The sequence below is a fragment of the Vulpes vulpes genome, chromosome 1, assembly GCF_048418805.1.
Source record: "Vulpes vulpes isolate BD-2025 chromosome 1, VulVul3, whole genome shotgun sequence".
NCBI lineage: Eukaryota > Metazoa > Chordata > Mammalia > Carnivora > Canidae > Vulpes > Vulpes vulpes.
Genome location: NC_132780.1, coordinates 85990355 through 86008295, shown reverse-complemented (window position 1 = coordinate 86008295; position 17941 = coordinate 85990355). Strand labels below are relative to the sequence as shown.

The window sequence follows — 17941 nt, the reverse complement described above, 5'->3', positions numbered from 1 at the left end:
AATTTATATGTTGAAACTGGTTTGGGGTAGTCTTGCCGTAAGCATCTTTGCCTCAAATGTTTTTGCTACATAACTAATTGGTTGTCAGGCAACTTTGCCATAAAAGACAAAATCATGCAAAATAAGAGAGGGACTTTCATTAAAAAGGATATAATGAAACATGAAAAATGAATGACAAAATTTTAAAGACTGTATTGCAAAATGCAAAACATTGGAATATATCCGAAATATATAGCACAGATTCATGGCAATACTGCCCAAATAACTGATTTTATTTTGTGAATTGTACCTAATTACTTGTCTTCAATCTTTAGTTTAACCCCCCCAAAAAAACCCAAATCTTTCATTCATAGCATTATACTTTTTTTCTTGTTGATTCATCTGTGTTCAGCCTCATACTTTCTCTTTTCTCACAAATTTCTTCCTTCCTTAAGAGAGGTATCAGTCTCTAAATACTAGCATGCATATTTGTAGATGTGCTTTGTATTGAGGTATTGAGCCATGAAAGCCTTTCACACTGTTGTTTGTTTTTGACGTATTGTTACATGCCCATTCATAGATGTTCCAAAATCCCATGGGAAATGAGGGTTAAAACTCTGTGCTACTGTGTAGACCATTATGAAAGCCAAGATTTATATAATATATATAATACAATATAAAAATGGATCTCTGCATTAACGGAGAATCGATAATATCGGTAAGTTATTATTTTTTTATCATTTACAGCAAAATTGCCTTATAGCCAATTAGTTATGCGGTGAAAATGCTTATATTGAAGATGTTTACAGCAAGGATACTTACAGCAGAAATACGTGACAAAGTTTCAGCTTCAATCCCAGATGTGATGATATTTGGAAGTGAAGTCTTGGGGAGGCAAGTAGGTCATGAATGGGATTAATACCCTTATAGAAAAGGCCCCAGAGAGCTCCCTTTCCCCTTCTGCCATGTGAAAACACAGCAAGAAGACAACTGTCTGTGAACCAGATAGTGAATCTGCCGACACCTCCATCTTGGCCTTTTCAGACTCTGAAACTACAAGAAGTAAGTGCATGTTGTTTAAGCCACTCAGGCTATAGTATTTTTATTATAGCAGCCCAAACAGATTTAGACTAAATGATATAGTAAGAGGCAGGATTTCAATTCTAAGTGTTTTTCAGTTATCCTGGGATCTTGTTAAAATACAGATTCGGAATCAGGAGGTCTGTAGTGTAGTGGGGACTGAGAAGTTGCCTCTTTGACAAAGTCCCGGATGCTGGTGCTGCTGCTGGTGTAAGCACTGTATTTTGAGAGCCATGGTCTAAGTATTTCCCAAATTTGCCTGAAGATAAGACTCACCAGAGGTGGCTGTTAGATATATAAAATACTAAATCTTTACCCTAAGAATATTGATTCATCGACACCTGGGTGGTTCAGCTGTTAAGCATCTGCCTTCTGCTCAGGTCATGATCCCAGGGTCCTGGGATGGAGCCCCACATCTTGCTCCTTGCTCATCAGGGAGTCTGCTTCTCCCTCTGCCTCTGCCCCTCCCCCTCCACTCATGCTCTGTCTCTCACTTTCTGTCAAATAAATAAATAAAATCTTAAAAAAAAAAAAAAAAAAGAATATTGGGACACCTGGGTGGCTCAGTGGTTGAGCACCTGCCTTCGGCTCAGGGGGTGATCCTGGAGCCCTGGGATCGAGTCCCAAATTGGGCTCCCTGCATGGAGCCGCTTCTTTCTCTGCCTATGTCTCTGCCTCTCTCTCTCTCTCTGTATCCTCTATGAATAAATAAATAAATAAAATCTTAAAAAAAAAGGATATTGATACAGAAGGGCACCCAGGTGGCTCAGTCAGTTAAGTGTCCAATTCTTTTTTTAAAAAATAAATATTTAAAAGATACATATAGAGAGAGATAGAAAAAGATTGATTTAGAGGTCTGCATTGGGATCTTTAGCCTCCCCTTTCAAGAGCCACTTCATGCTGTAGTTCCAAACTACCTCTTCACCTGATCTACTAGGACTCCTCTACTGTTCCATTTATTCATTTTCCTCCCACCCTTTCAATCTGTCTCTTTCTCTCCCCTCCCTCCTTTCTTCCCACATATGTTTGTTGAGCATTTCCTTGGGATATAGATCTTAAAAATAGAGATAGACTCTACCTTTACAGACAATAGATAAGTCAACATAAATAAATAGGTGAATTACAGCTTGTGATACAAGCTAAAAGGAAATAAATATGAGGATATGATGTAAAGGGGTAAAGCCAAAGTAGGAAACCATTTAAGCCAAGGTTGTGAAAGATGTTCTTTAAGGAAGACAGTTAATTTGAAATACATATCCAACCCTCCAATCTAAGCCATACCACTTGCTGAACGTTTGCCTGTGTTTTAGGGATGCATTGCGTATGTTCATGCTGTTTATTTCACCATGGATGTCTTCTCATGAGTCCCATCAGCCAGTTAAAAACCAACCTAAATGCCACCCCCTTCATCCAGGTTCCCCAGCCATATGTGAGATCTCACCCTTCTGAGCCCCCAAAGCAACTGCTACACCTGACTTTGTCTTGATCTTTCTACCTTAAATTGTAGTTGTTTTGTAATAATAGTGGCTGCATTTCCTGAAAGCACACTATTAATTTACATACGTTATCTAAATTATTCAACAACAGTGGCAGGTGATCCTATTATCACCATGTCATAATAAAGAAACTGAAACTCAGGAGAATCTAAATGACCTGCCCAAAGTCACACAACAAATGAATGACAGAGCTGAGATTCAAATATGCCCTCCCAGTTGATCTGTCTTATTTCCTGTAGCAAATCTTAAGCAACATGGGAGAAGTGATTACTTTGTCTTTATATTCTTAAACAAACAAACAAAAAATCAAGTTGCGGAAGAGCTCTAGCATTTGCGGGACACTAAGAGAAAAAAAAGAGAATAGAAATCCCCTCCCAAATTGTATTAGTTTGCTAGGATGCTGTAACAAAGTACCAGATACTGAATGGCTCGACCAACAGAAATTTATTGTCTCACAGCTAGACAGTCTGAGATGGAGGCTAGAAGTCTGAGATGAAGGGGTCAATGGGACTATAATCTCTCTGAAGGTGCCTGGGGAGTATTTGATCTGGGTCTTTCTCCCACCTGACATAGTTCCTTGGCTTATGGAAGCATAACTCCAACTAATCTGAACAGTGTTTTCCCTGTGTGTGAATCTCTGTTCCCCAATTTCCCCTTTTTGTAAGAATGCCAGTCATATTGGATTAGTGGCCCATCCTACTGACCTTGATTAAACTTAACTGATTGCACATGCAAACAATCCCTCTTTCAAATACAGGCACATCTTGAGATAGTGGGGCTTAGGATTTCAATGCATGAACTTTTAAGGGACTCAGTTCAACCTACAACACAGTTCTACCACATAGCATCTATCACAACGGTGACCCCTAAGCCAGACAATCTGGCATAGTTGTTCTAGTTGTCTTCTCCTAAAACCAACATTATAGAGGGGTCACATGATCAACTTAGACAAATTTTATTATGTTAACATGGAACCTGGATTTAGCTTTGATCTTCAAATGATTCCATCAGTCTGACATCAATATTAGTTAACTTTTAGCATAAGCAAATGAAGTTATCTACTTAGTACCAAAACTTGGTCTACTTGAAGCTACTCTAACTTGTGATTCCTTCTGCCTCTCATGAAAGGGGTGAGTCAATTTCTGTGGATAAGGTTAAATACCTAGAGGTTACATTTGATGGTACTTAAAATATTTGAATTTTATTTCAAAATTGGTTTAGTTTAGTGGGTTTCACTAAGTTTCAGCAGTAAAGGAAATGAAATATTAATATCAGGAAATTTTCCCACCAAGAAAGAAGTAGGGCTGGTAATTTAGGAATCCCTAAATGGGAAATGGCCGATACAGAGTATATCATAATGCAAAATAGGTTAGAATGTTGCAAAGTCAAAAATGTAAAGTCCAAACAAGCGCAAAGCATGGACATGTAAATGTGAAGAATATTGAAGAAGCCAATTTTGCTTAAGAGACTGCAGGATTCCTGAGGACAGGGACTCTCTCATCTGATTCAGCTTTGCTCCCCGAAAGTGCCTAGCCCAGGGCATTACACAGAATCACTTTTTAAAAAAGATTTTATTTATTTATTCATGAGAGACACACAGAGAGAGGCAGAGACATAGGCAGAGGGAAAACAGGCTCCCCGTGGGAAGCCTGATGTGGGACTTGAACCCAGGACCCTGGGATCACGACCTGAGCTGACGGCACACCACTGAGCCACCCAGGTGTTCCTATTAGAGAATCACTTTTAATACATTAAGTTGAATGAAGTGTTTTTTGGTTTTTCTAAAATCTTATCCCTTTTAATAGAGATAGGAAGCATTCACAGTTACACTGAAGAAGTTAAATAAAGATAGGTGTTTTACTATATTCCAGGAACTGTTTTAAGTACAAGCAAGAAATGAGGTAGACCCTATTATCTCCATCCTAAAGATAAGGGAACAGAGAGATGAAATAGCTCACACAACTATGAAATGGTAGCCATGGGAATTCACACATCGACTATTTACATTGAAAGCCTACCTTCTGAACCATTGTACAATATGTCAGCACCACTGGTGAGCAGCCAGAGAAAGAAAGCTTTTTATTTTTTTCTTTCCATAAAGAATTATTTAACTGAGATGTTTACTATCAGCTAATCAGTGTGTTACTCCTGCTGAATTTCACAAATTCAGTGTAGTCACTAAGCATTCCATCTTTGACGGTTCTCTAGACCTAAGTTTAAGTCCTGGCTTTGGCATAGCGTGGCTTTGTAATCCTGTGTTACAAACTTTTCCAGGACTCCATTTCATCATCTTTAAAATAAGCTGATGAGGGCAACCCAGGTGGCTCAGCAGTTTAGCGTGCCACCTTTAGTCCAGAGCCTGATCCTGGAGACCTGGGATTGAGTCCCTTGTCAGGCTCCCTGCATGGAGCCCGCTTCTCCCTCTGCCTGTCTCTCTCTCTCTCTCTCTCTCTCTCTCTTTCTTTCTCTCTGTGGTTCTCATTAATAAATAAATAAAATATTTTTAAAAATAGGCTGATGATTCCTACCTCATAGAGTTGTGATTACATGTTTAAAGCATTGGACATAGTGCTTGATACATGATAAAAACTCAATAAATAATATCTAAAATGTATACCTATTTACAAGCAGTATTTTCATTGTATGGATATTTGATTATTCACTGTTGAAACATATTTGGATTGTTTCTAGCTTTTAACTATTACAAGTAAAACTACTATGAATATTCTTCTGCAAGTCTTTAATTCCCCTTGGGTAAATTTCCTAGCGTGAAACAGGAGCATATTCAATTTTTAAGCAACTGCCAAAGGAATTTAAGAAACTTTCCAAAGGAGTTGTACCACTTGATATTCTCACTAGCCATGTATGAGAATTCCAGTTCCTCTACATTCAGTGCTTGGTATGGTCAACTTTATTTATGTATCTGTAGAATTTATTTTACTATGGTAAAAAAAAAATTTACTATCTTCACCATTTTTAAGTGTACAGTTCAGTAGTGTTAAGTATATTTGCATTGTTGTGAAATTGTGTGCATAGTATTGTGAAACATCCTCAGAATCTTTTTATTTTGCAGAACTGAAATGCTATACTCATTAAACAATCACTCCACCCCACCCCTCAGGTCGCCCCTGCCAACCAGCATTCTACTTTCTATCTCTATGTTCCTGACTACTTTAGATACTCATATAAGTGAAATCATGTAGTATTTGTCCTTTGGTGACTGGATAATTTCACTTAGCATGATGTCCTCAAGATTCACCCACATTGTAGCATGTGATAAGATTTCTTTCCTTTTCTTTTTTAAAGATTTTATTTATTTATTTGAGACAGAGACAGAGCATGAGTGCACAAGTGAGGGAGTGGAAAGGGGAGGAACAGAGAGGAGAGGGAGAAGCAGACTCTCCATTGAGCAGGGAGCCCAATGCAGGGTTCCATCTCAGTACCCCAAGATCATGACCTGAGCCGAAGGCAGACTCTTAACCAACTGAACCACCCAGGTGCCCCAATTTCTTTTTAAGGTGGTATAGTATTCCTCTGTATGTATAGACCACATTTTGTTTATCCAGCCATCTGCCGATGGACATTTGTGTTTCTTCCCCCTCTGGCTATTGTGAATAGCACCGCTGTGAACATGGATGTACAAACATCTCTTAGATGGTGCTTCTTTCATTTCTTTATGGTATATATTTAGAAGTGGGGTTGCTAATCATATGGTAGTTCTACTTAAATTAAAATAATATGAATAATTAAATTAGTAGTTAACTTAAGGTATTAATTAAATGAGTAATTAAAATGGTATGAGGACCTGCCATACTATATTCCAAGGTGGTTGCAACATTTAAAAATCCCACCAACAATGCTCTAACTTCTCCACACCTCTGTCAACACTTGTTTGATTTTCTTTCTTTTCTTTTCTTTTCTTTTCTTTTCTTTTCTTTTCTTTTCTTTTCTTTTCTTTTCTTTTCTTTCTTTTCTTTTCTTTTCTTTTCTTTTCTTTCTTTCTTTTCTTTTCTTTTCTCTTTTCTTTTTCTTTTTTCTTTCTTTCTTTCTTTCTTTCTTTCTTTCTTTCTTTCTCTCTCTCTCTTTCTTTCTTTCTTTCTTTCTTTCTTTCTTTCTATAGTAGTCATCCTAATGAGTATGTGGTGATATCTCATTGTGGTTTTAATTTGCATTTCTCTAATGATTAGTGATATTGAGCATGTTTGTTTGCCATATGTTGAACCCTCTAGGAATAAATTCTACTTGGTCATGGTGTACAATCCTTTCAATGTTCTGTTGAATTCCGTTTGCTAGTATTTTGTTGAGGATTTTTCAGTAGAATTCATTGGGAATATTGGTTTGGAGTTTCCTTGTAGTGTCTTTATCTAGCTTTGGTATCAACCTAATACTCATAGAATGAATTTGGAAGAGTTCCCTCTTCAGTGTTTTGCAAGAGTTTGAGAAGGATTGGAGTTAATTCTTCTTTAAATGTTTGGTAGAATTTTCCAGTGACACCATCGGGTCTTGGGCTCTTCATTGTTATGATGTGTATATATTTTAGTCTTTGTCCTTAGAAACTATAGAGACTATATATGATTTGGAAATGAGACTACCCAACAATGGCTAAAGAGGCATAATCAATTCTATGTCTTCTTTTTTCTCTGGTCACCTAGACATGTGTTACCTGCTATAATGATCATTGCCTGTCACTTGGAATTATTTTTATCTGTGCATTCACTTGAATCTACTTTCCATCCCGCATAAGTTCAAGATGCCCTTTCACCTACTGGTACACCAAGTCTCTGAGGCCTGGCCATAATACTGATATTCTGTGCCATGCTGTGTTTTGACTGACATTGCCCATTTGGTATACCGCACTTTCCTCTGATTGCCACATCTTATTTGCTGCTAGAGAAAATATTGTTGCTGGATTTTTTTCCCTTCCACCTATATTATGACAGAGTCCTGACCCACTTTCTCGAGTAACTGCACACAATTTAGAGATCTTTTGAGAACCAGACTACTAGCTATTTGAGACTCATGTCTTATAAACTGATGAATACTTGTAATTCAGGTCTTTGAAACATGGCTTCTATATTTTCTTACAATCTAATCTTTAGTCTTTTCCTGATGCTCTAGCTCAGACATCTATGAGCCAGAGGAATCTGTTGGGAGGTTTTTGTTTACTGATATAATCTTCTTAGGAGTTATGGTCTGTTCAGACTTTCTTTCTTTATGTGTTTCAGTCTCTGTAGGTTGTCTGCTTCTAGGAGTTGTTCCATTTCTTTTAAGTTATTCTGTTTGTTGACATATAATTGGTTGTAGTAGTCTCTTATAATCCTTTTTATTTCTGTAGCACTGCTAGAAATGCCCCCTCTTTCATTTCTGATTTTAGTTCAGTTTTTTTCTCTTTTTTTCTTAGTTAATTTAATCTAAGGATTTCTCAATTTTGTTGACCTTTTCAAAAAGCAACTCATAGCTTTGCTGATTTTTTCTATTCTCAATTTCATTAATCTCTGCTTTGATCTTTGTTATATCGTTAAGATAATAAATTTTATGCTGTGTGTTTCTTTTATCACAATTAAAAATAGTTTTTTTAATTAAAAAAGAAAGATGAGTGCCTGACTGGTTCAGTTAGTAGAGCATACAACAGTTGATCTCAGGGTCATCAGTTCAAGTCCCATATGGAGCTTACTGAAAGAAAGAAAGGAAGAAAGAAAGAAAGAAAGAAAGAAAAAAGAAAACAGATCAGTTTGCTTAGGGGAAGGAACAGGAGGGAGAGAACATAAAGGGTCATGAGGAAACTTTTGAGACTAATGGCTTTACTTGATTGTGGTGATGGTTTCACAGATTTAAATATATGTCAAAACTCATCAAATTGTACACTTTACATATGTGCTGTTTATTGTATGTCATTATACCTCAATAAAGCTGCCAAATTGTAGATTTTCTAAAAACCAGTCAAATATTTAAATTCCTAGATATTTATTACTACAAGTGATTTTTTCCCCAAGTGTAGTCTATTCAAAATTTCTTAACTAAAAAGTTATTACGAATATATTTGTCTCCTTTATGTTACATGTTCATAGCTCTCCAATTTTGATCCTGATCTGCTGTTACAATTCTGAGTCCATTTCTCTCAGCTTTCTTCAGAACAGGCAGTACCTCCAAGGATTGAACTTCAACTGAGATACACTTTCAACCATTTTTCAATTAGGCTTTCATCATGTCTTCAGATAGATATTCATCCCATCAAAAAAGATTGTATCAATGAGATGATATTGTTCACTTGATTTTTTAAAGCATACAGCATTTATGACATTATTGCAGACATTTCATATGTTTAACTTTGAAGTTTATTTTTCAAGAGCTTTATCAACAACAAAACCAGCAATGATGTTACACTACCACAGATGCTTTAGGATGTAATAGTGCTGTAGAATTTATACAGTTTAAACCACAGATGTGACTACTTTTACACTATTGCCTTTAAAAAAATCTAAAACTCCTCTTTGTTAAAACAAACTGAACCTAAAACACTAATATGTGCTATATAATAAATGGAACTTTTTTTTTTAAGTAGGCTCTACATCCAGCATGGAACCCAATGTGGGGGGGGGGGCGGGGGCGGGCAGGGGGAGGTGGCCCCCGAACTCGTGACCCTGAGATCAAGACCTGAGCTGAGACCAAGAGCCAGATGCTCAACTAACTGAGCCACCTGTGCACCCCAAGATGAAACATTTTAAAGCAGCCAAACCTAGGAGAAATTTGGCATTTTTTTCTCTGATTCTTAATAATTACCAATGTCATCCCACCAGGTTCAATGCAATTGCAAGATTCTTCTCTGCTTTTGTCTTCAAAACTAGAAATTCACCCTGTTCATCCAATTAAATCCACTATATACTTTACTACCTTGGGTACATATAGCAACTTCAACTCCCCATAGTGGGTTCATCTGCAATTTAAATCTTACTAGTTCCAATCACCCCTGTTGAAGGCTGTAGCTTCTATGTGATTTATTAAGCATTTTGATCAAAAGATGTTTATTGAGCATTGAACAGGGCTCTAGACCAGAGATGCAGTAGCAGATTCCATAGTCACTCTCATGGAATTTATAATCTAATTGGAGGACAGATATTGAACAAGCAATTATAAGACTGATGAGTGTTATAATAAAGGAAGTACAAGATGTTCACTATGAGAACATTTCTTTTTCCTCTGGGCTTCAGGAGAAAAAAAACAACAGGTTAAAAAGTGACTGTTTTTCCTCCAACTCCCTGCTCCTGGCCATCCAAAGGAAAGATTTCATGTAGAAAGTATCTGTATCAAGAACTCGAAACAAGTCTCCATAACTCTTTTTTTTCTTCCTTTTTTAGGAATGGAGAAGCAACCTTCTTAGCAACTGGCATATTTCCAGCTTAGCTGCTGACTGGGTAAGACCAGACACTTATAACAATTCTCTTGGTTTTCTCTTGGCGACTCCAGTTGTTCCCATTTTATTAGCTATCCCTGCCTGGGAGATACTTAGAAACAACCCTCAAAAAGAGGCTGCATTCCTATGTTTTAAAACAACGGTGAAGGCAGTTGTTTGACGGTATCTACAGATCGGTTTCATGAGAGCCTTGAAGAGACTTTTTTTTTCCCCCTTCGGTCTTAGATTTCTTGAAATACCTGGGAGCTCTCAGAGAAAAAGGCTTTGCTGATTTTAAGGCTACATTTACAAGTCAATAGTATTTTTGCTATGAAAACCATTTGGTGGATCTCCGTACACAGTTAAGAGTTACTTACTCTTATCGGAGAGTAAGTAAATGAACAACTTGGGTCTTCTGCAGGATCAGTGGGTTCAGCCTCAACCCCAGTGTCAGCAGTGGCCAAAACAACAGAAAAAGAGGGTCATGTCTGGTTAAGAATACAAAAGAGAGATAAGATGCTTTTCAAAAGGCTAACCTAGGATTATTTTTCAAACCGAGGCTAAGCCAAATAGAAGATAAATGACATGTTTATGTGCAGAATCCTATAGAATTTATGCCAGGCCAAGAATGCAAGCCCGTTCAAGTGAGTTACCTTTTCTCCACGTGTGTCACTCTAGCTCACAGAGGAGGGGAGGGGAGCTCTGGCACTTGCCACACAAGCCTTGCTCCTTCCCTCAGCTTTCTAACAGCCCTGGTACTTAGGAGGAGGGGTGTGGATGTGTGAGACTAGTTCAGCATTTCTAGTGAGTGTCTAATTCTTCTGGCTGGCAAGGGTGAAATACTGTCCTGGTGATAGACCTGGGATAATCCGGCGGGACATCGGTGTGAATGTTAACACCCTGTGGTAGAAAGAGTCCCGAACTTTGGGAAAGTCATGCAACCTCTCTGGGTTTTTCTCATTTTAAAATGTGCTCGGATAGAAAGCTGTGCCGCTGAGTCGCTGAGTCGTGTGGGCTACTTGTTAAAAGTGAGTATTTCTGACCCACCTGATTAGCAATCAGACTCGGGGGTAGGAGGTAGGAGTGGGGTGAGGGCTGGGAGTATGGATTGTGATCTGTTTTTGAAAAGCTCTGCTAGTGATTCTGCCGGTGACCGGTATGGTTCTGCTCTAAAATCCTCCGGGATGATTTCAGGAAACCATATTAACCAAAGTTAATATTCCACAAGTAATACACTAGTATTGTACTAGATAAATCTCACTATCTACGCTGAAAAGAAAGCATTTGTTGCTCTTTCCTCCCTTGTCCCAAAGATGAATCTGGATTAATCCCAGGGTTATATAATTAGTAATAATAACAGTAATATAAAATTTACTATACTCCAGCCACTGTTCTAAGTATTTCATTTATTTCCATAAAATTCTCTCAACAATGCTGTGAGATAGACTATTACTATTATCCCCACCTTGCAGGTGAAGAAAGCAAGGAACAGAAAAGTCAAGTGACTTACATGTGGTAACACAGACAGCAAAGTATACTGGCTGGATTCAGGTGGGCTCTGGGGAACGTTCTATCTGGAGAAACCCAAGTAGTGTTCCTTCCACATTGGGTGGCAGTGGGGTTTTGTGGGAGAAGTGTAGGCTTTGGCAGCAAATACTTAACCAAAGTCTGATGCAATTACTCACTAGCTGTATGATCTTGGGTGACCTTACTTAGCCTTGCTAAGTGCCTTAGTCAGCTCAGACTGCTGTAACAAAATACCCTAGACTGGGTGGCTTCAACAAGATTTATTTCTCACAGACCTGAAGACTCGGGAGTCCAAGATGAAGGTGCCAGTGGGTTTTCTTCCTGGGGAGAGGCCTCTTCCTGGTTTGCAGAAAGCCATCTCCTCGCTGTATCCTCTCATTACAGAGAGAAAGGGTACTGGTCTCCCTCTCTTCTTAGAATGGCCCTAATTCTACCATGTGGGCTTCATCTTCTTGGCTTCTTCTAAATCTCATCAATATTCAAAGGTTCTGTCTTTAAATACTGTTGCTTCGGGAGTTAGGTCTTCAACATATGAATTTTGGGAAGAAATAAGCATTCAGTCCGTAGTGCTAAGGTTCAGTTTCTTTCTCTGCAAAATATATATCACACTTAATTGTTTTTTTTTTTCTCACTTGAAAATTTTATTGGTCAGGGAGAAAGGAAGTCAGGCAGCCCCCCAGCTTCCCGCTCAGGGTGCCACAAGCTCTCACTGCTTCCCGTTGCCATTGATGGGGCGGTTCACGAGCTCGGGGGACACCAGGAATGCCTTGAGCTTGAGTCTGGTGCTGAGGTGTGCCACATAGGCCGAGAGCAGGAGGAAGGGGTCCAGCAGCTGGGGGCCGGGACCTGGTGAATCAGCAGCAAGTCCAGCAGGTTGTAGCCTGCAAAGGAGACCTGGTTACCCATGATGAAGACCTGGCCCCCCTCATTCTGGAACAACAGCATTTCAAAAGGCTTCAGGTAACCTGGTAGTGCCTTCACATACTCCTCCTTTCCTGCCTCATAGTTAGTGTAGATGAGGAGATCCTCCACACCATCGTTCACTACATCCAGCAAGGCCGCCTCCTGCTGGTCCTTCCCATAGAGCCCAAGGGAGAGGCCCAGGTGTCACAGGATGACATTGGACTGGTACAGGTGAGGTCTCCGTCCTGGAACTTGGGGAGCTGCCCATACACAGACAGGAGGCCTTGAGTGAGCCCTTCATCCAGGTCTCCATGGTCACCACCTCTTCCTTCCAGCTCTGCCCCTGGTCAGCCAGCAGCATGTGCATGGCCTCTCAGCACCCTTGAACAGGGAAGTAGATGATGGTGTAGGGTGGCATGGTTGCAGCGTGGGTGACGGTGGCGATGGTGGTAGCAGCGGCAGCGGCAGTGGTGGCGGCGGCAGCGGCAGCAGACAGACATATCACACTTATTTGTAAGGTTTAGCAAAGAAGTAAGATTTTTATAAGGCCTCAGCTCAGTCTCATAATAAAAACAAAGTAAAGTATTCAAAACTTTCCCGACTATGTAGCAGGTACTGTTAAAGCAAATCTAAAGAATAATAATGATTTGTGGAATGCCATGCTTTGAACTATGCTACATGCACTTATGCATTGTATTCACTGGATCCTTCATAACACCTGAAAAGCATTATTAGTATTTCTGTCACTATTTTATAGATGGGGAAACTGAGAGATTAAATATTTTCCTGAAGTCACAGCTGGTGACTAGCAGAACTGGGAATGGAAACACATCGTATGTTCAGAGTGCTAAGATATATGATATATGGCTTCTTCTGTTTATTTGGGAATATGTGAAATTCATTATTTGAAATTGTCATGAAATAAATAGAAATTAATATTTTTACCTAAGAGTTCTGAGTTTGCAAGAAATGTTTACTATGAGCCTCACAAGGAGAGAATTCAACTCTTTCTCTTAATGATGGCTTTATTTGCTGACTAAAAATAAGAATACCCAGGGAGGGGGAACTGGGGAGAAAATAGTCAAAGGGCATACAGTTTCAGTTACACAAGATGACTAAGTCCTAGAGATTCACTGCATAGCACAGTGCATATAATTAACAAGACTGTATTATATACTTAACTCTTTAAGAGAGTAGATCTTATGTTAAATTTTCTTTTTAAAAAAGGAGGAAAAAAATTAAAAAATTAAAAAATAAAAAAAATAAAAAAGAAGGAGGGTGGAACTTTCAGAGGTGATGGTTATGGTTATTGCATTGTTTATAGTGACAGTTTCAGAGGTGTATGCTTATTTTCAAACTCACCAAGATATGTACTTTAAATATGTACAGCTTTATTTGTATGTCAAGCATACCTCAAAAAATACATATAAAGATATGTAATCTTACAATGGGACGAAATGTCCAAAAAGGAATACAGTAGCCCATATCTCTGTTTTGTCCCTCTCTTCCCACCCTCCACTCTTGACATCTATTACCAAAGGCCAACTTTAAGGAGAGAAATATGGCTCTGAAATCATTTAGCCTGAGGGCAACATTCTTTTCTAGACTTCTTCTGTGTGTGAGCTGTCACCCAGCCCCTAGTTTTCTGTTTCTGACTCATCAAAGGAGTGTAGAAACATTTATATTCTCTCCTTTGGAAGAATTCTTCTGTGACCTCTTCCACCTCCAGTCCAGCCTGCAGGCTGAACGTGTTGGTTAAAGACAAACACTTAATTTTTAGAAAAACCGATAAACTGGGATTGAGTTTCCTTTTTAGGAGAATCTTCTAGATTTAAAAAAATCAGTATTAATTTTAATATTTAAAAAATGTGTTGGTTATGAAATTCTTGGAAAAAATATAGTAATATTGAAATTTTTTGAAGAAACTGCAGTGTAATCATAAAACCCCACAACTGGTATTAGAAACAAAAGCACTGACAGAAAATCCTCTTTTCCAACATAACCGGAAAAATGAATATAACCACCAAATCTCTGTTTGGCAGGATCCAAACACTTGGCTACTCAAGGTAACCACTGGAGAGGCAGGAGGTCAAGTCCAGGGAAATGCCAGAGTAACCACATCATTCATCTCGCCAACCCCAGACAGTTAATCAATCACAAAGACAGAAAAATGAACAATGAGGACTTCTAGAATTTAAAGAAGTTAACCCTGGGAATCTTGGTACCATTGATACAATGGCCTCTCAAGTTAATATTGAACAAACCATACCATTAGCCGAAGAAAGATAAGCAAAATATGTAGGTTTCTGGTGCAGCTGGATTGAGCCACTTTGGGGGCTAGTTCTCAGGGAAGATTCTACTAGTAATGGCCTGATAATAACATTTTGTGATAATTAAACAAGGATTGTTATTCACAAAAATTGTGGCACAATGCCAAGAAATGAGCCAACATTTATTCATATGTTTTTGTGTTCTAATTTTGTTACTGACCTTATTTTCCAACTTATAATTTTGATTTGGTCCAACTTTCCCCATCTAGTTTCAATTTTATTTAGTCATTATATAACCTTAAGTCCTGTAGAGAAATTGGTAAGTCACTCAATAGTTAAATACTTATTAAGATAATGACAGCAAGAAATTCTCTTTCTTTCTCCTCTCTATTTTTTAAACAAAGATTCCTTGAGAATCTGGTGACCTCAGGCTTAAAGTATTTGGCTTTCCCTTTTGTTCAGGACTCTTGGTAAGCAGGGGTGGCCTGGTGATCTACAATTAAGATGACAATCCCCCTCCCTTGCCTTTTGCCCCAAGCTTTGCACGTAAAAATTAAGCCTTTGGGATTTTACAAGGTGCTTGCACTTTTAAAGACTGTTGATATTATTGTCTTTTTGGTTAACAGCTTTGTAATTCTTGTGACCAACCTGAGCCAAAAGATGAATTACAGGTTTTTGCAAATTCAAACAAAACCTACTAGTATTACTTTGCAAAACAAAACCCAAACAAATGAAATAACTCTGCTTCCATAATTAATTTCAAACGACAACCATCAACGCGGTAGCCTTTCCCAGAAAGTGGGAAAGTTTTAAAAATATGTATTTTAAATGATTTTGTAACTGTGAAACAAAAAGAAATCTCCCCACTTAAAATTTGAAGTTAATAAAGTGTTTAGAAATCTTGCTAAGTTAATGAATGAGACCTGTTTCCTCAAGCTGTCCCTGATATGTTGTATCTCAGGGTAGAAAAGGCTCCTTTTCCCACCTCTTCCCCCATCCTGGAGAGCTGGAGCTAGAGGCTTGCTGAGAGGCCACACCTAAAGGAGGGGTTTATTCCTTCCCAGTGAGCCCGGGTACAGTGAGTCCCGCTAGGACAGGATGCAGGTTGAGTACAAGTCTGGCTGGAATTCCCAAAAAAGAGGCACAGCTAGGGTGGGGCAGAAGCACAGTTCTTCAAATCCACAGCTGTTTCAGTTTCCCAAACTGTTTTTAGAATCCTCAGGGCTTGGGTAGACTGGGTTATGCTCACTTAGGATGGTTTGGTTTGCAAATCTGGGAAGAGAGCCAAATAGACCATTTTCTTCCATAATTCTGGAGATGATGTGTGCTCTCCAGAGAGATGTAAAATCATGGACTCCTAGAACTGGGCCTTTGGAGATTATCTTGTGAACCCATTTACTCATTTTACAGACCAGGCAATGGAGGCATAAAAAGTTAAGAACTCAGGGTCCCTGGGTCACTCAGTCAGTTAAGCATCTGACTTTGGCTCAGGTCACGATCTCAGGGTCCTGGAATGGAACCTCTGGTCCAGGCTCAGCAGAGAGTCTGCTTCTCCCCCTCTCCCTCCCTCAGCTCATGCTCTCTCTGTCGCTTAGTGAATCAATCAATCTTAAAAAAAAAAAAAAGTTAGGAATGTGCTCAAGTCATTACATAGGTGATCTCTGATAGAGCTAGGACTTGAATCCTGTGTTTTCTTCCAAACCATTCATATTTGATAAACTAAGTAGTAGAAACTACAAGTTTCAGATATAATTTGAAGATATATAAAGCATGAACTTTGGGGTGTATATGTATATATATGTATATATAATTTTAATTATAAAATATACATAACATGAAATTTGCATCTTAACCATTTTTAAGTGTACAGTTCAGTGGTATTGAATACATTCACATTTTTGCCATGCCCTGTTTCTACATGGAAATGGAAGAAGTCAACCAAAAATATTTTCTCTTTATCAGTCTATTATTGAATGGACACATACCATGTGATCAACACTATGTTAGGATCAGACAGATTTTAGACCCTCAAGGAGCTTTTAATTTGTTCAGGCAACAAAGTACATAAATAAGAGGCTATAATTAACCATAAAAAACTGTGTATGATATGTTTTAAATGGGTATACTGATGACAAAATGTTAAGAATCCAAAGAACACAATCATTATGGGATGAATACTTAGGAAAAGCTTCCAAGAGGAGATGGACTGAGCCACATTGATAAAAGGGAAGGAGAAGCCATGAGAAGCCATTCCAAAAGAACGAACAGAGTGACCAAAGACATGGGGGTTGTTCTACAAAGGACTTTTTGACAAAAAGTGGATAAAGAAGTCTGAGAATAACAAGAGTAGTTTGCTACTAGACACAAATGACTGATTTTATCCCGTAGGCAACTGCAAGCTGTTGAAGATTCTTGAACAGCGTCATTATCAAACTAACAAGTTGCTGTGAGGGAAAAGTGTAGGATGGATTGAAGGAGGAAGAATTGGATGAGTGAGGCCAATTAGGAGGCCATGACAGAAGTTTCAGTACAGAAAAGAGAAGGGGTAATCAGTTTGAGAATGAGTAATACAAATGTGTGAAATAATTCGAGGAAGTCAATAGAGCTTACTAATCCATTAGATATTGAGAGTAGGGAGGAGAAACAAGAATACTAAGTTCAAGCTAGTATCAAGGTAGAGCGACCAGAATTATACCAATTGAATGGAGTGAGTAACTCAAGAGAGGGAGAGAATACGAAACAGAAGTTCCATTCTGGATAGGCTGAAATGGAAATGATAGAAAGACATCCAAGTAAAAAAGATAAAGTACTCAGAGAAATGTATAAAGTTGTACAGCTGAGAGGTATTTTTGAAAAGATTTTTAAAGCAATTCTCTTAGTTTTCACCTCCATCTTTGGGAACAAAGTGTTGATCTCAGTTTAACCAGTTGAAATGGGAATGATTAAGCTGATCACAATATATGACATAATCTTCATATGGACATATAAAGATTGTAACTCAAAGGCAAATGTCAGGTTCACTTTATAATAATGGAGAAAGAATTGGAGACATAAAAAGCTTTTAAATTATACTCAGTTGAGAATAGCCCTATGGAAAATTGGAAATATATACAAATTCAATACTGATTTATTTACCTTAAGCTGCTGGGTTTAAGTGTTTCAACATGATGGTATTGCTATGAATTAAGTTTAGAAAAATTAAGAGAAAACATTGTGTAAGATGGTTTTGTATTAACAGTATTGGGATCACAGCAAATAAATCTTTATTGTTTATGAAGTCATCTAATTTGCCATCA

The 17941-nt window shown here is 38.3% G+C and overlaps 1 pseudogene; it reads right to left on the bottom strand.

Moving 5' to 3' along the window:
• Positions 1-12057: 12057 nt before the first annotated feature.
• On the bottom strand, positions 12058-12806 carry LOC112919433 (glutathione S-transferase P pseudogene; annotated as a pseudogene).
• Between the last annotated feature and the right edge of the window lie 5135 nt (positions 12807-17941).